Consider the following 27,499-nt stretch of genomic DNA (forward strand, 5'->3'; position numbering starts at 1 on the left):
AGGACCCTGGAAGTCTCGGGCTACCTGTAGCAGGACGGTGATCCTGCCGGGCCAGAGGGGCACAGCAGGGGTGTCCTCACAGGGGCAGCAAGTCCACCCACAGAGAACGCGGCTCTCACAGCCATCCTGGCTCTGTGGGGCTCTCACAGAGACTGCGTGGGGCAGAGGCGGGACGTTCCAGGACGGGCGGCGTCTTCAACCCAGAGCTCCAGACAAGCCAGGCTGGCAGCCTGCAATCTCTGGTTTGAGGGCTGGCTCTCAGGATACATTTCCTCCCACAAAGTGAGGCTTAAATAAGTCAAGAATTGTGTGGCCACAGAATTCTCAGGGTCTATTTAAGAGTAAAAGGCAAACTTCCATGGATGGCAGTGAGGTTTAGGACAAACCACTCCAACCAGGAAGGACTCGCAAGGCAGCGCGTGGACACAGTCAGAGGAGGCTGCAGACCCACGTGAGGACGAGCAGAGCTGGCCTCTATGTGCGGCACTTGATCTGGAGATGCTAGAAAAGCACGCTCATGGCATCATGTGCCCTCACACCTGCCTTCACATCTGGCATAAAAGCGACAAGCAGTTCTTTACCGGATTCCTCAGTGCACTGAAAGCACGTTGCCTGTCTTTGGATCCTGTGGACTTGAGGAGGGCCAGGCACCTACGTGCAGATCATGGACGCGACCCTCCGCATGTCCAGAGCCCTGGGAAGCAGTCTGCTCCCCTTCCTCCTGGGAGGTGCTCCTGGGGGTCAGGCGGCCCTCAGGGAGGAGCCGGACACCAGTTGGGGTCCACATCCATGTGCAGCTCAAAGTTCACAACGTACCCGGCATTCGTGTTACCAGACGTAGGTGGTGGTGGTGGAATTAGGCAGCAAACCTGGAGGGACAACCCTGGGTTCCACTTACAACTCCAGAAACTAGAGAAGAGCCCCCAGGGAGAAGAAGAAGCAAGATGGTGCCCGGTGGGGGCATGGGGGAAATGGCCATCAGGGGTGTCCTGAGAGTGGCCATGACCGGCGCTCAGAGTGGGAGATGGCCAGCAGAAGGGAGGGAGCCTTCCACAGAGGACAGGGTGGAGAGTGGCCCCTGCCGGCCTGGACTTGGGGAGGAGCTGGCCTTCACTCCAAGACTTGCTCACGGGCTCCCTGGAGGGAGGGATGCACAGACGTCTCCGGAAAGTGAGCGAGTCTGAGTGAGCAGCCCAAACAGCCTCCCGTCCAGGGAACAGCCCAGGCTCAGTGTTGTCCTACGTGGTGCTTTCAGCTAATCACACACCTTGAAATAATTCCATGGGAAGAGTTCAGTGCTCCCTGAGGCCCCAGGGTTCTGGGAAAGCACAACACCTCAGCTCGAGGTATTACCAGCGATGTGCTGGAAGATTCACCGACTGGGACATTGGCTGCGTCCACTCCCCTCCTGCCGAGAAATCGGCCCAGCACAGAAGCTGACGTTTGGACAAACCTTCCAGAGTCTTGCTCCTTCCCGAGCTAGGGTCTGGCGTCTACCAGGCACCCTGGCTGAGCGTGCTACAGCGTCCTGGCTCCCTTCTCTGCTAAATGTTTCAAAGTAAAACACGTCTGTGAGGCCTTTCTGCAGCACAGACCGCCCGAATCACAGGCTGCCGCATTAGCTGTCCTTGCAAACACAGGGCTGTTTTGGGGAAGGCTGAGGGCAGCCCCGCTCTGCTTCACACGCCCACAGTGAACGCAGTCCCAGAGGCACGGTGCAGCCCTGGCTGTAAACACGGGACATGACCTACGTTCAGAGGACACCCCAGACGCCCCGTTGCCCCAGGCTCCCCACTCAGTCCTCACCCCCAGACCCCTCCTCCTCAGGGGTCACCCACAGTGGGCGTCCCCCTGACCCGACCGCTCTCACCAGCCGTCCAGACCACCTCCTGAGCCTCTGCTCCTGTCCGCTCAGCTACCACCGTCTTCTGAACCCCCTCAATGCATTTAGGGCCTTTGTTCTCTTCTCGCGCATCCCAGTTGAGCACGAGGCTCTCAAGAGCCAGGATCCTGTTAACGCACACAGCCTTGTGCTGCGCCAAAACCACAAGTCCATCCAATGAATGTGTGTGGAACAAAAGAATTAAGTAATGACTTCATGTCCCCTCCTTGTCTTCTTATGAAACCTTTCTTTACCCAATAATAAAAGACATGTGGATTAAGATGTTTCTTGAATTTTCCATTCCTGGCCTCTAGCAAGGTCATTGTTCTGGGTTTGCCTGACCTACTTTTCTTTCTCAGACAGGAGACTGAAGGGTGTGAGGGTTATTGTAGTGACATGGCCATGAATTAATCTTCCCATTTGAAGAAAAGAGAATCCTACTTAAATAAAATGTTTAAGAAATTGCTGATGACTGGGACAATACCATTAATCTCATCTCTGCTTTTCAATTCTTTCCAACTGTCTTTATACTAATCACTTAAATTTACAGATCAATAGAGTGCATTTCACATAGAAAACCACAAAAGAAGCGTGGTCTGTGCCACACACCAGGGCCGGCCGTGGGGAGCGGTGAGAAGCAGGCAGGAAGCCCTGGGTGAGGGCCGGGGCCGGCCTGAGGAACCGAGGCCATGAGACGTGGACAGGGGCTGCCCCGCAGGACAAATCGAGTGAGGGCTTCTCAAGAGTGAGCTCGGGGACATCCCCTCACCAATGACCTGCCCACCGAGAACTGCATTGGCAGGAATGGGTCTGCTCTGGGGCCCGGCAGGAGGACCACAAAATAACACGCTAGATGAACTTACACAGCACAGAGGGAAAGATGAAAAGTGCAGGAATCAGGAGGTGACGGACAAGACAGGAGGGAACAGAAGGGGACAGGAGGGGCAGTGAGGGACAGTGAGGGACAGTGAGGGGCATTGAGGGACACTACGGGACAGTGAGGGACAGTGAGGGAGAGTGAGGGACACTGAGGGACAGGGAGGGACAGTGAGGGACAGGGAATGAGAGGGAGGGGCAGTGAAGGGCAGTGAGGGACCGTGAGGGAGAGTGAGGGGCAGTGAGGGACAGTGAGCGACAGTGAGGGAGAGTTAGGGACAGTGAGGGTCATTGAGGGACACTACGGGACAGTGAGGGGACAGGGAGGAAGAGTGAGGGAGAGTGAGGGGCAGTGAGGTACACTGAAGAACAGTGAGGGACGTTGAGGAACATTGAGGGACAGTGAGGGTCAGTGAGGGAGCGTGAGGAACAGTGAGGGACACTGAGGGAGAGTGAGGGACAGTGAGGGACAGTGAGGGACAGTGATGGAGATTGTGGGACAGTAAGGGACAGTAAAGGAGGTTGAGGGAGAGTGAGGGGACAGTGAGGGACAGTGAGGGAGGTTGAGGGAGAGTGAGGGGACAGTGAGGGACAGTGAGGGAGCGTGAGGGACAGTGAGGGAGATTGACGGACAGTAGGGAACAGTGAGGGAGAGTTAGGGTGTGTGAGGGAGAGTGAGCTACAGTGAGGAACAGTGACGGACAGTGAGGGACAATGAGGGACAGTGAAGGACAGTGAGGGGCAGTGACTGAGTGTGAGGGACATTGAGGGACAGTGAGGGAAAGTGATGGAGTGTGAGGAAGATTGAGGGAGAATGAGGGAGAGTGAGGGAGAATGTGGGACAGTGAGGGAGAATTAGGGACAGTTAGGTAGAGTGAGGGACAGTGAGGGAGCGTGAGGTAGTGTGAGGGAGAGTGAGCGACACTGAGGGACAGTGAGGGACAGGGAGTGAGAGGGAGGGGCAGTGAAGGGCAGTGAGGGACCGTGAGGAAGAGTGAGGGGCAGTGAGGGACAATGAGCGACAGTGAGGGAGAGTGAGGGACAGTGAGGGACAGGGAGGGAGAGTGAGGGACCATGAGGGAGAGTGAGGGTCATTGAGGGAGAGTGAGGGAGAGTGAGGGACACTGAGGGACAGTGAGGGACAATGAGAGACAGTGAGGGACAGTGAAGGGACAGTGAGGGACCATGAGGGAGCCTGAGGGAGAGTGAGGGAGAGTGAGGAACAGTGAAGGGACAGTGAGGGTCCGTGAGGTATAGTGAGGGAGAATGTGGAAAGCAGGGAGAGTTAGGGACAGTTAGGTAGAGTGAGGGACGGTGAGGGAGCATAAGGTAGTGTGAGGGAGCGTAATGGACACTGAGGGACAGGGAGGGACAGTGAGTGAGAGTGAGGGAGAGTGAGGGGCAGTAAGGGAGAAGAGGGACAGTGAAGGACAGTAGGGACAGTGAGGGAGACTGAGGGGCAGTGAGGGACAGTGAGGGATAGTTAGGTAGAATGAGGGACAGTGAGGGAGTGTGAGGTAGTGTGAGGGAGAGTGAGGGACACTGAGGGACAGTGAGGGACCGTGAGGGAGAGTGAGGGACAATGAGCGACCGTGAGGGAGAGTGAGGGACAATGAGGGAGAGTGAGGGACAATGAGGGTCATTGAGAAACACTACAGGACAGGGATGAAGAGTGAGGGAGAGTGAGGGGCAGTGAGGGACACTGAGGGAGAGTGAGGGACAGTGAGGGACAGTAGGGACAGTGAGGGAGATTGAGGGGCAGTTAGGTAGAGTGAGGGACGGTGAGGGAGCATAAGGTAGTGTGAGGGAGCGTAATGGACACTGAGGGACAGGGAGGGACAGGGAGGGACAGTGAGTGAGAGTGAGGGAGAGTGAGGGGCAGTAAGGGAGAAGAGGGACAGTGAAGGACAGTAGGGACAGTGAGGGAGACTGAGGGGCAGTGAGGGACAGTGAGGGATTGTGAGGGAGAGTGAAGGACAGTGAGGGAGAGTGAGGGATAGTGAGGGAAGGTGAGGGACAGTATGGACATTGAGGGACCGTGAGGAGAGTGAGGGAGAGTGATGGACAGTGAGGGACAGTGAAGGAGAGTGAGGGAGAGTGAGGGATACTGAAGGACAGTGAGGGAGAGTGAGATAGAGTGAGGGACACTGAGGGACAGTGTGGGGACAGTGAGGGACAGTGAGGGAGAGTGAGGGACAGTGAGGGAGAGTGAGGGAGCGTGAAGGACAGTGAGAGAGAGTGAGGGACACTGAGGGACATTGTGGGGACAGTGAGGGACAGTGAGGGAAAGTGAGGGAGAATGAGAAAGATTGAGGGACAGTGAGGGACAGTGAGGGAGAGTGAGAGACAGTGAGGGAGAATGAGGGACATTAAGGGGCATTGAGGGACACTACGGGACACTGAGGGACAGTGAGGGACACTGAGGGACACGAGGGACAGTAAGGGAGTGTGAGGGAGAGAGAGGGACAGTGAGGGACATTGATGGAGAGTGAGGGAGGGTGAGCAACAATGAGGGACAGTAGGGAGAGTGAGGGACGATGAGGGAAAGTGAGGGAGATTGAGGGAGAGTGAGGGGACAGTGACGGACAGTGAGGGACAGTGAGGGATATTGAGGGACAGTAGGGAACAGTGAGGGACAGTGAGGGTGTGTGAGAGAGAGTGAGCTAGAGTGAGGAAGAGTGACGGACAGTGAGGTACAATGAGGGACAGTGAGGGACAGTGAGGGGACAGTGAGGGACCATGAGGTAGCGTGAGGGAGAGTGAGGGAGAATGTGGGACAGTGAGAGACAGTGAGGGACAGTGAGGGAGAGTGAGGGAGAGTGAGCGAGAGTGAGCTAGAGTAAGGGACAGTGAGGGGCAGTGAGGGACAGTGAGCGAGAGTGAGGGACAGTGAAGGGCAGTGAGGGACAGTGAGGGAAAGTGATGGAGAGTGAGGGAGAATGAGGGAGAGTGAGGGACAATGAGGGACAGTGAGGGACAGTGAGGGGACAGTGAGGCACCGTGAGGGGACAGTGAGAGTCTTGAGGTATAGTGAGGGAGAATGAGGGACAGTGAGGGAGAGTGAGGTAGTGTGAGGGAGAGTGAGGGACACTGAGGGACAGTGAGGGACCGTGAGGGAGAGTGAGGGACAATGAGGGAGAGTGAGGGACAATGAGGGTCATTGAGAAACACTACAGGACAGGGATGAAGAGTGAGGGAGAGTGAGGGGCAGTGAGGGACACTGAGGGAGAGTGAGGGACAGTGAGGGACAGTAGGGACAGTGAGGGAGATTGAGGGGCAGTGAGGCACAGTGAGGGAGAGTGAGGGACAGTGAAGGACAGTGAGGGAGAGTGAGGGAAAGTAGGGACACTGAGGGACAGTGAGGAGAGTGAGGGAAAGTAGGGACATTGAGGGACAGTGAGGAGAGTGAGGGAGAGTGAGGGAGTGTGAGGGAGAGTGAGGGACACTGAGGGACAGTGAGGAGACAGTGAGGGACAGTGAGGGACACTGAGGGACAGTGAGGGAGAGTGAGGGACATTGAGCGACAGTGAGGGAGAGTGAGGGAGAGTCAGGGATAGTGAGGGAGAATGAGGGACAGTAAGGGGCATTGAGGGACACTACGGGACAGTGAGGGACACGAGGGAGAGTGAAGGAGTGTGAGGGATAGTGAGGGACACTGAGGGAGAGTCAGGGAGAGTGAGGGACAGTGAGGGACAGAGAGGGACAGTGAAGGAGAGTGAGGGAGGGTGACCAACCATGAGGGACAGTAGGGTAAGTGAGGGAGAGTGAGGGACTATGAGGGACAGTGAGGGACATGGAGGGACAGTGAGGGAGATTGAGGGTGAGTGAGGGGACAGTGAGGGAGATTGAGGGACAGTAGGGAACAGTGAGGGGGAGTGAGGGTGTGTGAGGGAGAGCGAGCTAGAGTGAGGAACAGTGATGGACAGTGAGGGACAATGAGGGACAGTGAGGGACAGTGAGGGGCAGTGACTGAGTGTGAGGGACAGTGAGGGACATTGAGGGACAGTGAGGGGACAGTGAGGGACCATGAGGTAGCGTTAGGGAAAGTGAGGGAGAATGTGGGACAGTGAGGGAGACTGAGGGAGAGTGAGGGACAGTGAGGGAGAGTGAGGGACAGTCATGGAGAGTGAGGGACAGTGAGGGAGAATGAGAAAGATTGAGGGACAGTGAGGGAGAGTGAGGGAGGGTGAGCAACAGTGAGGGACAGTAGGGGGAGTGAGGGAGAGTGAGGGACGATGAGGGACAGTGAAGGACAGGGAGGGAGAGTGAGGGACAGTGAGGGATAGTGAGGGAGATTGACGGACAGTAGGGAACAGTGAGGGACAGTGAGGGTGTTTGAGGCAGAGTGAGCTAGAGTGAGGAATAGTGATGGACAGTGAGGGACAGTGAGGGACAGTGATGGAGAGTGTGGGACAGTGAGGGAGAGTGAGGGACAGAGAGGGAGAGTGAGGGACAGAGAGGGAGAAGAGGGACAGTGAGGGACAGTGTGGGACAGTGAGGGAGAGTGAGGGACAGTGATGGAGAGTGTGGGACAGTGAGGGAGAGTGAGCGACAGTGAGGGGCAGTGAGGGGACAGTGAGGCACAGTGAGGGAGCATGATGGAAAGTGAGGGACAGTGAGGGGCATTGAGGGACAGTGAGGGCGTGTGAGGGAGAGGGAGGGAGAGTGAGGGAGAGTCAGGGATAGTGAGGGAGAGTGAGGGCCAGTTTGGGAGAGTGAGGAACAGTGAGGGAGAGTTAGGGAGAGTGAGGGACAATGAGGGAGAGTGACGGACAGTGAGGGACAGTGTGGGACAGTGAAGGAGAAAAAGGGACAGTGAGGGAGAGTGAAGGAGAAAAAGGGACAGTGAGGGAGAGTGAAGGAGAAAAAGGGACAGTGAGGGAGACTGAGGGGCAGTGAGGGACAGTGAGGGAGACTGAGGGGCAGTGAGGGACAGTGAGGGAGAGTGAGGGACAGTGAAGGAGAGTGAGGGAGAGTGAGGGACGGTGAGGGACAGTGAGGGACATGGAGAGAGAGTGAGGGACAGTGAGGGAGCATGAGGGAGAGTGAGGGTCATTGAGGGAGAGTGAGGGACAGTGACAGACAGTGAGGGAGAGTGAGGGACAGTAAAGGAGAGTGAGAGAGAGTGAGGGAGAGTGAGGGACACTGAGGGACAGTGAGGGGACAGTGATGGAGAGTGAGGGAGCGTGAGGGACAGTGAGGGACAGTGAGGAGAGTGAGGGACAGTGAGGGAGAGTGAGAGAGTGAGGGGGAGTAAGGGACAGTGAGGGAGAGTGAGGGAGCGTGAGGGACAGTGAGGGAAACTGAGGGAGAATGAGAAAGATTGAGGGACAGTGAGGGACAGTGAGGGAGAGAGAGGGACAGTGAGGAAAAATGAGGGAAGTTGAGGGAGAGTGAGGGATAGTGAAGGACAGTGAGGTGCAGTGAGGGGACAGTGAGGTACAATGAGGGTGCGTGAGGGAGAGTGAGGGACAGTGAGGGAGAGTGGGGGACAGTGAGGGAGTGTGAGGTACAATGAGGGAGAGAGAGGGCCAGTGAAGGGCAGAGAGGGACAGTGAGGAAGACTGAGCGAGACTGAGGGTCATTGAGCGACAGTGAGGAAGAGTGAGGGACAGTGAGGGAAAATGAGGGACAGTGAGGGGCACTGAGGGACACTACGGGACAGTGAGGGACACGAGGGACAGTGAGGGAGTGTGAGGGAGAGTGAGGAACAGTGAGGGACAGTGAAGGAGTGTGAGGGACAGTGAGGGACAGTGAAGGAGAGTGAGGGACAGTGAGGGAGAGTGAAGGACAGGGAGGGAGAATGAGGGAAGGTGAGCAAAAGTGAGGGGACAGTGAGGGACAGTGAAGGAGTGTGATGGAGAATGAGGGACAGTGAGGGACAGTGATCGATAGTGAGGGACAGTGAGGGGCATTGAGGGACCCTACGGGCCAGTGAGGGACACTGAGGGACAGTGAGGGAGAGTGAGGGATATTGAGGGACAGTGAGGGACAGTGAGGGAGTGTCAGGGATAGTGAGGGAGTTGAGGGCCAGTTTGGGAGAGTGAGGGACAGAGAGGGAGAGTTAGAAAGAGTGAGGGACAGTGAGGGACAATGAGGGAGAGTGATGGACAGTGAGGGACAGTGTGGGACAGTGAAGGAGAGTGAGGGACAGTGAGGGAGAGTGAAGGACAGTGAGGGACAGTGAGGGAGATTGAGGGGCAGTGAGGGAGAGTGAGGGACAGTGAAGGACAGTGAGGGAGAGTGAGGGACAGTGAGGAGTGAGGGACAGTAGGGACATTGAGGGACAGTGAAGAGAGTGAGGGAGAGTGAGGGACGGTGAGGGACAGTGAGGGTCATTGAGGGACAGTGAGGGAGAGTGAGGGACAGTGATGGACAGTGAGGGACAGTGAGGGAGAGTGAGGGACAGTGAGGGACAATGAGGGAGAGTGAGGGAGAATGAGGGACACTGAGGGACAGTGAAGGACAGTGAGGGAGAGTGAGGGACAGTGAGGGAGAGTGAAGGAGCGTGAGGTACAGTGAGGGATATTGAGGGACAGTGAGGGAGAGTGAGGGACAGTGAGGGACAGTGAGGGAGTGTGAGGGAGAGTGAGGGACAGTGAGGGACAGTGAGGGAAAGTGAAGGAGAATGAGAAAGATTGAGGGACAGTGAGGGATAGTGAGGGGCAGTGAGGGACAGTGAGGGACAGTGAGGGAAGTTGAGGGAGAGTGAGGAATAGTGAAGGACAGTGAGGGGCAGTGAGGGGACAGTGAGGTACAGTGAGGGAGTGTGAGGGAGAGTGAGGGCCAGTGAAGGGTAGTGAGGGTCAATGAGGGAGAGTGAGGGACAGTGAGGGAGAATGAGGGACAATGAGGGGCATTGAGGGACACCACGGGACAGTGAGGGACAGTGACGGACACTGAGGGACACGAGGGACAGTGAGGGAGAGTGGGGGACACTGAGGGAGAGTGAGGGAGTGTGAGGGATAGTGAGGGACAGTGAGGGAGAGTCAGGGACAGTGAGGGAGCAGTGAGGGCCACTGTGGGAGCGTGAGGGACAGTGAGGGACAGTGATGGAAAGTGAGGGAGTGTGAGGGACAGTGAGGGACAGTGAAGGAGAGTGAGGGACAGTGAGGGAGAGTGAGGAGAGAGAGGAACAGTAAGGGAGAGTGAGGGACAGTAGGGAGAGTGAGGCAGAGTGAGGGACGATGAGGGACAGTGAGGGACAGTGAGGGACAGTGAGGGTGTGTGATGGAGAGTGAGCTAGAGTGAGGAACAGTGACGGACAGTGAGGGACAACGAGGGACTGTGAGGGACAGTGAGGGGACAGTGAGGGACCGTGAGGTAGCGTGAGGGAGAGTGAGGGAGAATGTGGGACAGTGAGGGAGAGTGAGGGACAGTGAGCGCCAGTGAGGGAGAGTGAGGGACTGTGAGGGGCATTGAGGGACACTATGTGCCAGGGAGGGACAGTGAGGGACACTGAGGCACAGTGAGGGACAATGAGGTAGTGTGAGGGAGAGTGAGGAGCAGTGAGGGAGAGTGACGGCAAGTGAAGGGCAGTGAGGGACAGTGAGGGGCATTGAGGGACACTACGGGAGAGTGAGGGACACTGAGGGACACGAGGGACAGTGAGGGAGTGTGAGGGACAGTGAGGGACAGTGAGGGACAGTGAGGAAGAGAGGGACAGTGAGGGACAGTGAAGGAGAGTAACGGACAGTGAGGAAGAGTGAGGAGAGAGAGGGACAGTGAGGGACATTGAGGAGAGTGAGGCAGGGTGAGCAAGAGTGAGGGACAGTAGGGAGAGTGAGGGAGAGTGAGGGACGATGAGGGACAGTGAGGGACAGTGAAGGACAGTGAGGGAGAATAGGGACAGTAGGAAACAGTGAGGGACAGTGAGGGTGTGTGAGGGAGAGTGAGCTAGAGTGAGGAACAGTGACAGACAGTGAGGGACAATGAGGGACAGTGAGCGACAGTGAGGGGCACTGAGAGGACATTGAGGGACTGTGAGGTAGCGTGAGGGAGAGTGAGGGAGAATGTGGGACAGTGAGGGAGAATGAGGGACAGTGAGGGAGAGTGTGGCAAAGTGAGGGACAGTGAGGGACAGTGAGCGAGAGTGAGCTATAGTAAGGGACAGTGACGGACAGTGAGGGACAATGAGGGACAGTGAGCGACAGTGAGGGGCACTGAGAGGACATTGAGGGACTGTGAGGTAGTGTGAGGGAGAGTGAGGGAGAATGTGGGACAGTGAGGGAGAATGAGGGACAGTGAGGGAGAGTGTGGCAAAGTGAGGGACAGTGAGGGGCAGTGAGGGACAGTGAGAGAAATGAGAGACAGTGAAGGGCAGTGAGAGAGTGTACGGGAGAGTGAGGGACAGTGAGGGGACAGTGAGGGACCATGAGGTAGAGTGAGGGAGAGGGAGGGAGTGTGGGACAGTGACGGACAGTTAGGGAGATTGAGGGACAGTGAGGGACAGTGAGGGACAGTGAGGGAGAGTGAGGGACAGTTAGGGAGATTGAGGGACAGTGAGGGAGAGTGAGGGACAGTGACGGAGCGTGAGGAAGAGTGAGGGAGACTGAGGAACACTGAGGGACAGTGAGGGGCAGTGAGGGGACAGTGAAGGAGAGTGAGGGAGCGTGAGGGAGAGTGAGGGACAGTGAGGGATAATGAAGGAAAGTGAGGGGCAGTGAGGGGACAGTGAGTGACAGTGAGTGAGCATGATGGAGAGTGAGGGACAGTGAGGGACAGTAAGGGGCATTGAGGGACACTACGGGCCAGTGAGGGACAGTGAGGGCGTGTGAGGGAGAGTGAGGGACACTGCGGGAGAGTGAGGGAGAGTCAGGGATAGTGAGGGAGAGTAAGGAAGAGTGACGGACAGTGATGAACAGTGTGGGACAGTGAAGGAGAGTGAGGGACAGTGAGGGATAGTGAAGGAGATTGAGGAGCAGTGAGGGACAGTGAGGGAGAGTGAGGGAGAGTGAAGGACAACGAGGGAGAGTGAGGGACATTGAGGGACTGTGAGGAGAGTGGGGGAGAGTGAGGGAGCATGAGGGCGAGTGAGGGTCATTGAGGGAGAGTGAGGGACAGTGAGGGAGAGTGAGGGTCAGTGATGGACAGTGAGGGACAGTGAGGGAGATTGAGGGAGAGTGAGGGACAATGAGGGGACAGTGAGGGATAGTGAGGGAGAGTGAGGACAGTGAGGGACAGTGAGTGACAGTTAGGGACAGAGAGGGAGGTTGAGGGAGAGTGAGGGATAGTGAAGGACAGTGAGGGGCAGTGCGGGGACAGTGAGGTACAGTGAGGGAGCGTGAGGGACAGTGAGGGAGAGTGAGGGACAGTGAAGGAGAGTGAAGGAGAGTGAAGGACAGTGAGGGAGAGTGAGGAGAGAGAGGGACAATGAGGGAGAGTGAGGGACAGTGAGGGAGAGTGTGGGACATTTGGGAACAGTGAGGGACAGTGAGGGTGTGTGAGGGAGAGTGAGCTAGAGTGACGAACAGTGACGGACAGTGAGGGACAATGAGGGACAGTGAGGGAGAGTGAGGGTCAGTGACTGAGTGTGAGGGACAGTGATGGACAGTGAGGGGCAGTGAGGGACCGTGAGGTAGCATGAGGGAGAGTGAGGGAGAGTGTGGGACAGTGAGGGAGAGTGAGCAAGAGTGAGCTAGAGTAAGGGACAGTGAGGGACAGTGAGGGGCAGAGAGGGGACAATGAGGGACAGTGAGGGAGCATGAGGGAGAGTGAGGGGCAGTGAGGGGCAGTGAGGGAGCGTGAGGGAGAGTGAGGGGCAGTGAAGGACAGTGAGGGACAGTGAGGGAGCGTGAGGGGCAGTGAGGGACAGTGAGGGAGCGTGAGGGAGCGTGAGGGGCAGTGAGGGACAGTGAGGGAGAGTGAGGGGCAGTGAAGGACAGTGAGGGACAGTGAGGGAGCGTGAGGGAGCATGAGGGGCAGTGAGGGACAGTGAGGGAGAGTGAGCGACAATGAGGGAAAGTGAGGGCCAGTGAAGGGCTGTGAGGGACAGTGAGAGAGACTGAGCGAGAGTAAGGGATATTGAGCGACAGTGAGGGAGAGTGAAGGAGAGTGAGGGACAGTGAGGCAGAATTAGGTACAGTGAGGGGCATTGAGGGACACTACAGGACAGTGAGGGAGTGTGAGGGAGAGTGAGGGACACTGAGGGAGAGTGAGGGATAGTGAGGGACAGTGACGGACAGTGAGGGACATTGAGGAGAGTGAGGGAGGGTGAGCAACAGTGAGGGACAGTAGGGAGAGTGAGGGACGATGAGGGACAGTGTGGGACAGGGAGGGAGAGTGAGGGACAGTGAGGGAGATTGAGGGAGAGTGAGGGGACAGTGAGGGACAGTGAGGGAGATTGAGGGACAGTAGGGAACAGTGAGGGACAGTGAGGGTGTGTGAGGGAGAATGAGCTAGAGTGAGGAACAGTGACAGACAGTGAGGGACAATGAGGGACAGTGAGGGGCAGTGAGGGACAGTGAGGGAGATTGAGGGACAGTAGGGAACAGTGAGGGACAGTGAGGGTGTGTGAGGGAGAATGAGCTAGAGTGAGGAACAGTGACGGACAGTGAGGGACAATGAGGGACAGTGAGGGGCAGTGAGGGGCAGTGAGGGACAGTGAGGGGTAATGAGGAGACAGTGAGGGACCGTGAGGGACAGTGAGGGGCAGTGAGGGGACAGTTAGGGACCGTGAGGTAGCATGAGGGAGAGTGAGGGAGAATGTGGGACAGTGAGGGAGAGTGAGGGACAGTGATGGAGAGTGAGGGACAGTGAGCGAGAGTTAGCTAGAGTAAGGGACAGTGAGGGGCAGTGAGGGACAGTGAGAGAGATGAGGGACAGTGAAGGGCAGTGAGGGAGTGTGAGGGAGAGTGAGGGACAGGGAGGGACCATGAGGTAGAGTTAGGGAGAGTGAGGGAGATTGAGGGACAGTGAGGGAGAGTGAGAGACCATGAGGTAGAGTGAGGGACAGTGAGGGACAGTGACGGAGCGTGAGGAAGAGTGAGGGAGACTGAGGAACACTGAGAGACAGTGAGGGACAGTGAGGGAGAGTGAGCGGCAGTGAGGGGACAGTGAAGGACAGTGAGGGAGCGTGAGGGATAATGAAGGAAAGTGAGGGGCAGTAAGGGCCAGTGAGGGACAGTGAGCGAGAGTGAGGGACAGTGAGCGAGAGTGAGAGACAGTGAGGGGACAGTGAGTGATAGTGAGGGAAAATGAGGGACAGTGAGGGAGAATGAGGGACAATGGGGGACAGTGAATGACAGGGAGGGGCAGTGCGGAAGAATGAGGGACCGTGAGGGAGAGTGAGGGTCAGTGAGGGGCATTGCGGGACTTGAGGGACACTAAGTGACAGTTAAGGACAGTGAGGGAGTGTGAGGGAGAATGAGGAAGAGTGAGGGACTGTGAGGGGTATTGAGGGACTTGAGGGACAGTGAGGGAGAGTTAGGGAGAATGAGGGGCAGTGAGGGAGTGTGAGGGGCAGTGAGGGACACTGAGGGACAGTGAGCGAGAGTGAGGGACACTGAGGGACAGTGAGGCACAGTGAGGAAGAGTGAGGGACAGTGAGGGAGATGAGGTGCAGTGAAGGGCAGTGAGGGACATTGTGGGAGAGTGAGGGACTCTGAGGGAGAGTGAGGGACAGTGAGGGGCATTGAGGGACACTACGGGACAGTGAGGGGACAGTGAGGGAGAGTGAGGGGCAGTTAGGTACAGTGAGGGAGCGTGAGGGACGTTGAGGAACATTGAGGGACAGTGAGGGGCAGTGAGGGAGCGTGAGGGACAGTGAGGGAGCGTGAGGGACAGTGAGGGACAGAGAGGGACAGTGAGTGAGAGTGAGGGAGAGTGAGGGACATTGAGGGACAGTGAGGGAGAGTCAGGGACATTGAGGGAGAGTGAGGGACAGTGATGGAGAGTGTGGGACAGTGAGGGAGAGTTAGGGACAGTGAGGGACAGTGTGGGACATTGAGGGAGATTGATGGACAGTGAGGGACAGTGAGGGAGTGTGAGGGACCATGAGGGACAGTGAGGGACAGTGAGTGACATTGAAGGAGAGTGAAGGATAGTGAGGGACATTGAGGGACAGTGAGGGGCAGTGCGGGAGAGTGAGGAACAGTGAGGGAGAGTGAGGGACATTAGGGACAGTGAGGGAGAGTGAGAAAGAGTGAGGGACTGTGAGGGACAGTGAGGGACCGTTAGGGACAGTGAGGGACAGTGAGGGCGAATGAGTGAGGGTGAGCGACAGTGAGGGAGAGTGAGAGAGAGTGAGGGACAGTGAGGGGCAGTTAGGGGCTGTGTGGGGACATTGAGGGACAGTGTGGGGACAGGATGGGACAGTGAAGGGTTGTGAGGGACAGTGATGGACAGTGAGGGGCAGTGAGGGACAGTGAGGGACTCTGCAGTCTCACACACGCACCGAGATGAACTGAATGGAGCAGAGTCATGCAGAACAGGCGGGTGGAGCAGGGGCTCTGGGCTCCCCCTGGAGGGGCAGACCCAGGGCCCGGGGGTCCAGCAGGACGATGGTTCAGTGCCCGTCCCTGGTGGGGGTCCCGTCAGTACACACCAATAACCGGGATACGGGGGCTCCGGCCCTGGGGACACCGCGCTGCCACAGAAGCCAATTCCAGAGCGAGCTTCGATAGGTTAGGGAGACCTTTACAGCAAAAGAGTGGTGTCGTGTAGCCAGAAGAGACATGAAGACGAGGAGGATGCCCTGTGGGGTTGCCATGGTGAAGACCAGGGGCTGGGGCGGGCATGCGGCCCCCAGGAACGTAAGGGGGCACCCAGGAGGACCGCCCAAGCCTGGGGGCCTCCGTCAGAAGTGGGAGAGGATCCCCTCTGAGAGTCTGGGGGCACCTTGGTGAGAAGCAGGAGGGGACCCTCCCAGAGCCTGGAGACGCCTCAGTAAGAAGCAGCGGTGGACCCCCCGCCCCAGAGCCTGCAGGCGCCTCAGTCAGAAGCAGGAGAAGATCCCCCGGAGCCTGGAGATGCCTCAGTCAGAAACAGGGGAGGAGACCCTCGGGGACAGCCTCGCCTGGAGGAGGCCCACAGGTTCAGGTGGAGGCCAGAGGCAGGACACCCGTCCCCTGCGGCCTCCCCTAGGTTCTGGCACGTCCTGCAGTTCATCTCTGGGGCCTGGGATCTGGATCCGCAGCTCCGGGCGGCCCAGTCTGACCCCGTGGGCAGGGCGTCTGGCGACCTCCCCTGGCTCCTGTCCAGGTTCCCTGGGGCCCTGGGCACCCTCATGTTCCTCCTCATCTCTTGCCAGTCAGAGAGCCCCCCAGGCTGCAGACATTGGGTGCCTCTCTGGCTGTAGGCGAGGTCTCCCCTGGCAGTCATATCATGGCTGAAACAGGCCCCGCCGTCGGGCAGCAGTTGCCATCTCCCTCCAACCCTGGCCACGTCCTGCAGTTTTGTTAAAAAGGAGGATCTTGAATCTGTGGGGGAAAAAATATGCTCTCGAGGTGCCCCAGGCTGGACCTGGGGCCCAGAGAGATTGCCCAGAGGCATCCGGGATTCATAGGGAGTGGACAGTGGCCACAGCTGACCTGTCCATCTACCAGATGAAACTTTCTGAAAGAAAATACTACTCTGAGCAGTTTGAATCTGTTCCTCACACTTCTGCTGTAATGAATTCCCTGTGATGCCCGGGTTGTGCAGGAAAGCAGGGAATGGCGGGAGAGGATTCAGGGAAAAGGTGGGTGTGCCCCTCCCCCCACACGCCAGCTGCCCCTGCTTGCACGGATATTTTCTGGTTTGCATCTCCAAACAAAAACCGTAATATCAGTCAGTTGTTTAAAGCAACTCTGCTGCTGCTGCTGCTAAGTCACTTCAATCGTGTCCGACTCTGTGTGACCCCATAGATGGCAGCCCACCAGGCTCCCCCGTCCCTGGGATTCTCCAGGCAAGAACATTGGAGTGGGTTGCCATTTCCTTCTTCAATGTGTGAAAGTGAAAAGTGAAAGTGAAGTCGCTCAGTCATGTCTGACTCGTAGCGACCCCATGGACTCTAGGAGTTACTAATTATTTAATTCCTCACTCAACACAGGAAAATTCTAGCCAAGGAGCCCAAGTAAGAAAATTGATTACATGCAATTTTATAAATATTAAAAACATCACAGTGTATGCTTTCAAAGGACTTAAAAGTGTATCCATCGTGTGCCCAAATGTTTGTGTAAAACTGCTTTTGGTTAATTTCTGAGTCATTTTAAAGACCCTTAAGGATCCACATACGAAAGCGTTTTAGTCATTCTTCATTGTCAGTCAATGTTGGGATTAACTCTTCAGAACTGACTCTTATTAATTGCTCACAAAATTGAAAGACACCCTCTGAAGAATAAAACTTTATTGACAGTAAGGATGAGAAAGTTCAGAGGACTCTGAAGGCAGTTCCGAGAGGGGACTTCTAAACAAAGAAAAACACACAAGAAGCTGATAACAAGCAAGAAAGAAAACCACAGGGTAGTGAGTTGCGTGTATTCTGCAATCACGCAAAACAAAGTCGCCTGGAGTCTGTGTGTAGAGAACAGCTGGCGACGCCACAGCATTGGTTTGCTGGGTAGTGCATTAGGGTCACCTTTTCCCTCTATCTGAGTGTGATTTTCTAGAATTGGTTTAATGCAGGCATACAGCTTTTGCCTTGGAAAAACTGAATTCTGTTCACAAGTACAACAGCTCAATTTAAAAACCAGCTGTAACAGGTGTTTATTTTTCACTGTTTCCCCTCCTCACTTGAAAACAAAGTTGGCCTGTTCTCTCTGGTCACGAGGGTCCCAGTGTCCTTCTCAGGGAGGATTGTTAAAACACCCTTCTTATTTCACATGGTCAGTCTCTGGACAATCGCATCGGCCTCTATTGAGCAGGACTCTGTGGCCACTCTGAGCACCCAGGACCCTCGAGGGTTCCTCGTCTGAACCACCAGGAGCCAAACTGACCCCGCCGCCCAGGCCCCTCCTGGGACCACATCAGCGTCCCCTCCACCTGGGAAGCTCGCTTCATCTGCGACTCTAATTCAGCCTCGAGGTCTCATCTCAACACAACCTTCCCTGGAAAACAGAGCACAACGCGACAGGTAGAAGGGCTGCAGACCCTCGCCTGTGCTCCGGGCCGCCCCAGTTCTCTGTGGTCAGACAGCGGGTCCCTCTCTCCATGGTGCCGAGCTCTGGGGAGGATGCGGCACAGACCAAGGAGCCTGGCTTGCTGTTCTGAGGTGCTGCGTCCAAACGCGGCGAAGGGCAGCTTCACCCCGCTGGGGACACTTGCTGCTTCCCTGGTAAGCAGGCGCCTCCAGGGGCTGGGCTCCTCAGGGCAAACCTTAACAGAAGGCCTAGGGGCCCCGAGCCGGCCCAGCTGAACCCCAGTCAGCACTGCCGAAAGCCCAGTTTTCCAGTTCCAAGTCCTAAAAGAACTTGGAAGAATCTGTTCACGGTTGGCTCCCTGGAGCCTGACGTCAGACACCCTCATGTCTTCTAATCTGAGGGGGAACCACATCCCTCTCCCTGATCTCCGTGAGACGGGGCAGTTTTTAGACATTCACAGGCTGTTGGGATTTCTGGTTTGGTAAACTGTTTATCTTGATCTGGCCTCGTCTCTGTTGTGTAGGAAGCCTTCCTCTCCTGACCCTTCTGGATCCCTGGTGCTGACCCTGTCCCTTGTACACCTTGCTGACCTCACTCTGGCTACGTGAGCCTGTGCCGTGCACACAGCCTCATCCACCAGGCTCCATTTTCCCACCTGAGTTTTCTGCGACATTTAAGGTGTTCCCTGCCCCTGAGACTACAGAAGTGCTCTCCTTTTCTCCACGGCTCTGGAATTCTTGTCTTCTTCTTGTCTTCTCTCCACGCCCCCCTTTGTGGAATCTGAGTTTGCAAATGGTGTAGTTGGGAACTGGGGGCATGCAGTCCTGTCTTCTCTCCACGCCCCCTTGTGGAATCTGAGTTTGCAAATGGTGTAGTTGGGAACTTGGGGGCATGCAGTCCTCTGTGCCTCCGAAAGCCCTCGTCCTCAGCGGGGCAGCCAGGGGTTCTGTGAGCTGCTGGCCCTCCTCGGCCTCAGGAACATCTCTCACGCTTCCTCCCGGGTCCCCTGTGCCTGGTCCTGTCCACCTGCTGGCGAGATCACCATCAGCAGCCCACTGAATTCCCACACCCCTGCGGCCTCACACTCCCACCGGGACCCCTTCCTCAGGAGGCAGAGAGCTCCCTGAGCTCCCTCCGGCCCCACTCTGGGGGCGGGCACGGTCAGGTCCCCTGCTGTGGGAGCAGCTCCTGGATCAGGACCAAACCCACGTCCTGAGAGGGGCCACATGGCACTCGGGACGGACCGCCCTGTAAGGCGCTTGCCCCCCGCCTGCCAGAGTGTCTGCCTGGTGGCACCGGCTTGGTCTCCCCAGGGGTGTCCCCAGTGGGCAACCCTGGGCTCTCTCCTTGACCGTCCCCCCTGCCCCCCGCTCCCGTGAGGTCACGCTGAGCCAGGGCCACCGAGGACGGACACTGGAGCTGTTCTCCAGCCGTGTTTCACTTTTATTTTGCTGCCTTTGGGGGACCAACTGGACTTTAACCAGGAGTGAGTACCACACCCGTTCATGCCCCGCTTGTCCAGAAGGGACTTGGCTCCCTGCCCCTGCCTGGGAAGGGGCGATCAGGGGCTCCCCACCAGCCGGGGCATCCTCTGCTGGCGAGGGCCCCACCCTGCTCCAGCTCCAGTATGGGCTCCCCTCTGCCGGCCGCACTCCCAGCCAGCACCCTCCCTGGGCCCTCACCCCTGCCCGCCGGCGCATGCGGGACAGGCACCGTGGGGCCCCTGCAGGGACAGGCCAAGCCCCTCCTGCGGCTGCAGCAGGCGGCGCCCCTGCCCCACAGGGCTCAGGTGTCTGCTGCGGCCCCGTGGCCCACCTTGGCTTGTGCCTGTCATGGCCTGAGCGCTGTGGCCTCATGCCTCTTCCATGGGCAGCTTGAGCCACACACGAGCAGGATGCTTGCCCTGCGGCCTGGCAACGGGGTGGCCACACGGCTGAGACTCCCACGAGGGTCCCTGAGTTGCAGCTTTGCTCAGTGCAGACCAGACCCCGGACAGAACCACGACCCACTGGGTCTGTCCCGGCTGCTTCCAGGGACTTAACCTTCTGCTAGAGGCCCTGCTCCGGCCACAGCGGGCCAGCCCACCTCCGGCCGGTCCCCCACTCACCACTCCTTGTTTCCAAACTTGCCCACACCCACCGTGCCCATCCAGTGCCTGGCACACAGCAGCTTCCACAAACCGGGCCCTCACCTGACCTCCCCTTCCCACTGAGAACTCGCGGTCACCCTTCCAGTTAGGCACATGGCCCCGAATGGCCAGCCTCCACCTCAAACACCGCTGCGGTCCAAGCACTGGAGGGGCAACTGCCTGCTCCCGGCTGCCCCACTGCCTGCTGAGAAGGAGATCCAGGAGGGGTAGCTCCGTTCCCAGGTCTTTAGCAATTTGGGGGCTGGACAGAGCTGGGGAGGGAGACCTGCCCTGGGACCCAGCAGATGACAGAGCCAAGGGCCCTTCACTCCAGAGAGACTAGAGCTCCACGTGAGCCTGTCAGATGGAGGGCTCACAGACGGTCACTAAAAGGAGGAGTCTAGACCCTCCAGGGAGGACCGACCGGGCACGGTCTGCACTGGAGGCCCTGAGCGCCCCCAGGGGCCTGCAGAGGGCTGTGTGCTTCATGCTCTACTGAAAGCAGCTGCGTGAGCCGAGCATGACGGAGATGCGATGGGATTTCAGGATTCGGGGCCCCGGGTCCCCTGGGGTCCGTCCAGTGGGGCTTTTTCTCCTGCTTCACTTGCTATGTCTGTGTCACCAACCGCCACCCACTTGGAGGCACGTCTGTGTCGGGAATCTGGCTCAGCTGGGCCCTTGCTCACAAGGCTGCCGGGGTGGATGTTGTCAGGAGGCTCCAGTGCAGGAGGTCTCTCCCAGGTCACCTCTGCGGGATGGGAGCCCGGCTCCTTGATGGCCCGAGCTGGGCCTCTGGAGGTCACCTCCCTACTCCCGCAGGGTCTCGGGGCAGAGGAGAATGGGTCGGCCCACGCTGTTGGCAAGGGGATCCAGCCAGAAGCTGGGTTCAGAGGCACCCACCCAGCCTCCTCAAGGATGCAGACCTAGAGCAGAATGGGCAGGGTGGGCCGGGCCGGGGGCTGGTCTGGGAGACCCCGTCTCGGGGCTACAAGATCCCGGCCCAGTGCAGTTTCGGCACCAGAGGCTCTGGGGTGTGTCGACTCTGCTGTCCTGTGGACCAGTGGACAGACTGTCCACAGCTGCCCCAGAGGCAATGGATGTTCTCGAAATCTTTAATTCTTCCTTCTGAACAGACATCCCATCTTCCAGGGTTTCTTCAGCGTTCTGAGAAACTGCACAAGGAGAGCTTAGTCTTCTGGGTCCAGCCTGAAGTTACTGCTCTGCTCTTACCCTGGACCCCGGCCCCACGGAGGCCCCATCTGAGCCCACTGCGCCCTCCGACCAGCCGGCCCGGCCCGTGGCCGCTGTGCCGCAGTGCCCTCTGCGGCCGCCCCGCCCCCGCCCTCTCAGCTCTTCCCACCGTCAGGCTCTCTCTGCCGACATTCTTCGGGTTCAAACATGAATTCTGCTCCCTGCCGTCTGGCATTCTTATCATGACTTCCCTGCCTGTGCTGTGGCTTTTTCCAGCTCTCCCACCTATGCTGATTGTCCTGAGCAGGAAGTAGACTTTCTTACTCTCCCGTTATCGGCCTCGCCATCACGCTGGCCTTTTTCCTGTTCTGAACAAAGTTGACTACATCCCCACTGCCCTGCCGTTACAAAGTTAATTGCAACCTTTAACATCAAACAATCTGAAAAAACACACCTTCTTCATTTCTGCTCCACACATCCGTCCTTCTCTGTGAAAATATTACGATGTTTGGTTCCCTCCTTTCCCTTCTTGGCTCTTGTAAGCTGGGGGCCTGGGCTCCAACCGCAGCTTCTTGGCTTGCTCCCGACCCACTCCACTTCAGCCCTGTCTCCGTGCTGACCAAAGCCACTTCTCAAAACACCAACCGCCAAATAAAAGCCCTCTGCCCATGGGCTGGGGTTTCTCTAGGGAGCAGCCATCGCCGGGCAGATGGGAGCATGAGAGCTGTGTAGGGGTGTGAAAAACAAAAGTGGGGATTGGACCAGAGCCTTCAACAGTGATGCAAACCTACCACGGCCCTTCCAACCTAGTGGGGGCTCCTGGGGTCAGCGATGCTGCTGCGAGTCTGTGACCCCGTGACCCCCAAGCTGCAGCTAACGCCACGGCTCCGGACTGAGGGAGGGACATCCGTGCAGCTGGGCCCAGACTTTCAGGAGCCCCATTTCCAGGGAGAAGCGCCATGTAGACTCAGCTGGGGCCAGGGAACTGACCAGCTGGAGCTGCTGCCCATCAACAGGAAGCTGTGGACCCCTGCATCTGCCCAGAGCCCACCCCAGAGACCCTAGGAGCCTCCCAAGCGCACACGGAGCAGTTGGCAGCCCAGAACTGACGGGCCTGTGGTCCCAAGTCTAGAGCCAGGAGGGGCCTGCAGGACGAGGTTCTGAGCAGGGAGCCCCACACTGGCCCCAGCCCAGACCTGGGGGTGGGTCCTCATCCCTCCAGAGAGCAGACTGTGAACCGACAGGGAGACTGGCACATGTCAGTCTGGCCTGGCCTCGGGTCGGGGGGTGGGGTCCCTGTGGCTCATGCCGCCTCCCTGCCAGCCTGGTGCTCTGCACTGCAGGGACTCACATCCTAAGTCTCAGGGTGAAACTGGGCCTCACCTTCTGCCCGGCTGCCCAGGGTGCAGACAGTGGACCCAAGCACAGCCCAGCCTCACCCTGGGTTCTCGAAAGAGGCCTTCTCTGTCAGTCTAGCCCCTTGGGACTGCAGCTTCGGCCAGACGCCAGGCCCCTGTGGTGACCACACGTTCATCACCACATCCCACAGACCTGGGAAACACACATACGCCCGCGCGGGCCCTCCTAGAAGGCCGAGCGCCTGGCGCACAAGACTGCACCTGCGCGCTCTGGCAGAGACCACCACCTCCCGCTCCATGCCCCCCCACCACATGCCTCTGCAGCTCCTCTCTCTACCCGACGGAGAGGCTGTGTGAGCTGGCTTTTCCAGCACTTCCCAGCGTCCTCCAGCCAGTCCAAGTGGACCGTGTTCTGGTCAGCAGGGCGGCCCTGCGGCAGGTGGGTGGGGGGCGCCTGGGATCAGCTGTGAGCCCGGGCGGGGCTCAGGTTTAAACCAGCACCCGACCTCACGAATGGAAATCAGCTACGTTTAGGCAGCCCGATGTTTACAGAGCCCCTAACATGGCATTCCGGTATTTTATACCACACCACCGCTCTCTCTGAGGAAGGTTTTTCTAACAAGGATTCAGAGGCCCAGAGGGCTGAGTGGCCCGAGGGCCAGGGTTTGCCCTGGACACTCACTGCCCTTCCCGACCGTAGGCTGGGTGCCCTGCACACACCACACTCCAGTGGTCCTGACTTAGGGGGCAGGTCCTGCCTTGGATACAGAGGCTAAACCCCCCTGGCCAGGTGAACCCCTCTCACCAGGTAGCATGGCAGATTGTCCCACCTCAGCACAGCGCTGCCCGGAAATGGCTGCACCACTCACTCCCACCAGCACCCCAGCCCAAGTCCAGTGTCTAGTCTGCCTCTCGCAGGAGCCATAAACTTACACTACAGGGGTCTGTGCTCCCCCAGTTCTGGAGACCATTCTGATTAAGGTGCTTGCTCCCCTGAGAACCCTGAAACTGGGGGTCCTTTCTGCCTCCTCGGGCGGCTGGGCCCCAGGCATCCCTGCTTGTGGCCACACCAGCTGACGTCACCTCCAAGGTCACAGGGCCTGCCCTGTGCCTCTTCCCCTGTCTCTGACGGCACCAGTCATTAGATTCAGGCTTCTGGGGTGATCTCATCGCCAGACCCTTAACCACATCTGCAAAGACCTTCTTCCTGAGTGAGTTCCCACTCACGAGTATGACAGGCTTGGGTCAGGCCGCTGCACCCTCTCCAGGCCCCCGCAGAACACTTCCCACCTACGCGTCTGAGTTACACCCACACCCAGCGGGACCCTCCCTGCTTTCCAACCTCTAGCCTCCTTTCAAAATGGTGACTGGAAAAAAATGTACAACCTAGAAGTTGCGTAGTATGTTTTATTTGGGGACACACTGAGGACTCTAGCCTGGTAAGACAGCCCCTCGGATGCTTTTAGGGGCTGCTCCAGAAAGGCAAGGGGGATGCGGGAGCTGGGGTATATGGGAGCTTCTGCATCAAAAGCAGGTGGTCAAACATCAGAAGATTAGGGTTAGTTATGGATAGCCAGACATCACAGGGCAATGAGCTTACTGCTGCTCCATGAGCAGGAAGCTTCGGGAGTCTGGCCTAGTTGAGTGGTTCCTTTCACGGGTTCCTCAGCTGTCTGGACACACGGCTCCATGGTATAACAGTTAGCACTTTGGACTCTGAATCCAGTGATCCGAGTTCACGTCTCAGTGGAATCTGCCAACCTTTTCACTTTCACTTTTTCTGCTTCCCTGGTGGCTCAGAAGGTACGTCTGCCTGCAAAGTGAGAGACCTGGGTTCAATCCCTGGGTTGGGAAGATCCCCTGGAGAAGGAAATGGCAACCCATTCCCATGGATGGAGGAGCCTGGAGGGTTATAGTCCTTGTAGTCACAAGAGTCAGACGCGACTGAGTGACGTCACTTTCACTTTCAGCTGTCTGGGGCTGGCACCTCACTTTTCTCCGTCCTGAGTCCCCTCAGGGTGCATGGCTGAGGGCAGCTGCAGCATTGTTTATTGTTGATATGGCAAGTGCTGTTCTTATCCACAAAGACCTGACTTGAATGGATATGATCATCATAATAAAACGCCTATTCTATTATGACTAGGGACCTCGGGCTCTTTAATCAATAGAAACTGATAAGAGGCCAGTCGTGGAACTTGGGCAGGTCTTTCCAGGGGCTTCTGCTACAGCAAGAGGAGCAGGAACAACAAGGTGTTCTTGCACGCCTCCTGGGCAGCAGGGTACAAGCTGGTTCTTTACAAGGTGAGGGGGGGGCAGGCCCTGGGGCGGGCCAGCGGGGTGGCTTAGGTGGTCCTCCCCAAGCCCTCTTGAGGAGGTGCTGCTCACGAGGATCAAGGGCAGGACCCTGCTTTTGCTCCCAGAACCTCGGAAGCGGAGGTTGGTTTTCAGCCTGTTTGTATCTTGTTGCTCATGATTCACTGCACAGGCACCCAGTTGGTTTTGTCCCTCACAGTTTCTCTGCATCTGCTGCTCAGGAAACCAAGTGCGAGTGACCTGACAGAGGGGCCCAGGCCCCAGGCTGTCTCAAAACCATGAGCACCTGCTCAGTCCAGGTACGGGACTAAGCCTGCAGAAGTCGTCTCCGTGAGCACCTGTGAGACTCCACATTTTCCAGAAATCTGAGGCTTGAGCAAGTTTGGTGGCTTCCTGATCATCCCATTAGAAAGCGACTCACACTGCTAAGCCAAGGAGCCCAAACCACCAGACCTTCGATGTTTCATGGACGGTGTCTTAACTGCATGCCTCACTCACCAATATCTAACCAGCTCTAGCGAAGCAACAGAAACACAAATCCCTCCTGACTCTGCATGGGCAGCAACCAAACAGGCTTTATTCTGACTTTAAACCCCGTCAGGCCAGGGCTTCTCTCTCTGACCTGCTGGGAGCCAGGGTCTGAACGCTGCTGGTGCGGTGGGCCAAGGGGCTGGGCGGGACCTGAGGGCGTGTCCTGTCTGTGCTGCTAGCAGGGACCCCGGAGGGCCCACTGTAGCCTGCAGGGTTAGCTGAGAGGAGAGGTGGCCTTACCCTCTGTGCCTCTGCAGGGAGTCCTGGCCTCGCGGGCTCCTTCCCCGCCTGCCTCCATCCACCCCGCAGCACTGGCTTTGGTTAGGGTTCAGGATTCACCCACGGGCTTAGAGGCTCATGAAAGTGGGTAAGTTGCTCTGGGAATCCTAACTAACCCTGAACAGTCACTGTGACTTGGCAGCCCTAGAAGCCCCTCCCTGACTTTCCTCTGCAATCAGCCTTCCGTTTCCCCTTGGCTCGGGAAGATCAGCTGGGAGAAGCCGGTCTCTGGACGGAGGGCCTCCTCTTTCCTCTTCCCTCCCAGCCCCCATACAAAGCCAGCTATGCTGGCAGCTCCTATTTGACCCTTCCTGATGCAGCCGGGTTGGCACAAACCCAACAGAACTCCAGGGGGTGACAGAGCAGAGGGTGTTTCTACAGCTCATCACCCGATGACCAGAACACAACTGGGAGGGGGTGATGGGGACACCACTGTGGCCCAAATCCAGCCAGTATCATCATTTTGGGGACCTGGAGCTCCCCAGGGCTCCGGTGGAGCCCCCAGGGTCGAAGCGCCCAGACCTCTGCTGGCGCAGAGACAGTCGATCACTCGAGGACACCTGTGCTGGTCACCTCAACCACAAAATGGCATTTGATCACCAATCAGCTCATCATCAATGGATGTTACAAATGCAGGTGCTAGCTGCCTTGTTTCCAGATGAGGTCCAAAATGCCAGAGGACATCCCTCAGAGTTACTCAACTGGTCAGTGAAGGTTGAGGGTCAGACAGGTGGCCGTCACTGTTGGCCTTGATCCTCCTGGTGGAAACGCCTGTTGTAGGGCAGAGGTGTCCATCCTGTTCAAAACCACAGTCGCAGGCTTCCCCTACACAGCCCAGAGCCACGAAGCCACTGCGAGGACCCTCCTAAGTCTTTCCTCCACTCGCCCCCTCTCCCTTCAGGACCCAGCCGCCCCCAGGAGACCCTTTGACGGAGAGGCGGCCGCAGCCTGCCTGGGACAAGCAGCACTGGACTCCCCGGGAGACCGCGAAGCGGGATGAGAGTCAGCTCCCGAGGCCCGGTCACAGAAGAGGGCTGGAGGAAGGGGGCCCTGGGGTGACCCAGGTGGGGGTCTGAGGGAGGGGGTTCCACTGTCCAGGTCACCATCCCATTTGTCACCTCTCGCGATGCCCCGGGGGTTGTCTCCTGCCGATGTCCAGCCTCAGGGACTCCCTCAGGCCCTTTGCCCTTTGACCTGCTCTTTCTAGAGGTCGCCTTTACCACAGAACCCAGGCCCTGGTATCTGGACTGTGCCTGGTCTGGGTGGAGAGGCCTCCAGCTGACTCCTGGAGGCCCTGCCTCTCAGGCCTGCAGTGGGTGCTTGGATGGTCATCAGGCCTCTGCCAGGGCTGTGCCGGCATCTCTGCCTGCTCCCAGCTCTGTGACTGCGTCCTAGGTCCCTATATGAGGTGAGGTCCAGCTGCAGGAGACCTGCCCGAAGGAGGTCGCGCTCCCCCACCACCCCAGCACCTCCATGTTGGGCCATATCCTCTGGTTCACTAGGCGTCATCCTGGCTCTGATGTCACAGGTGACCCCTCCTTAAGGCAGAGAGTGTGGTAGGGCGCAAGCCCCCCTGGGGGGCTCGTGGCTATGCGTGTGTTTACACGGCTCCTGCCCTTCTAGAGATGAGAGACTGCTTCACACACGGGACCCATGTGGAGAAAACCCACACTGACCTCCATCTCATCCAGAGTAAACCGGGGGTCGGGGGGGATGAATGCAAGGCCCACCGGGTTACTCGGGGAGCCTGAAGGCATGTCAGGGGCACCCAGAGCCTAGGCACCCCCAGCCCACCACCCTCTCCACACCCGCAGGAGCCTCAGGGAGGCAGGGAGGGTGGGGCCCCTCCAGGCTCTGCTCCCCCAGGAGGCTGCCCTGCTCT

Source organism: Moschus berezovskii, chromosome 10, assembly GCF_049115385.1.
Source record: "Moschus berezovskii isolate FMDL1 chromosome 10, NW_MosBer_1.0, whole genome shotgun sequence".
In the NCBI taxonomy this organism is placed as follows: Eukaryota; Metazoa; Chordata; class Mammalia; order Artiodactyla; family Moschidae; genus Moschus; species Moschus berezovskii.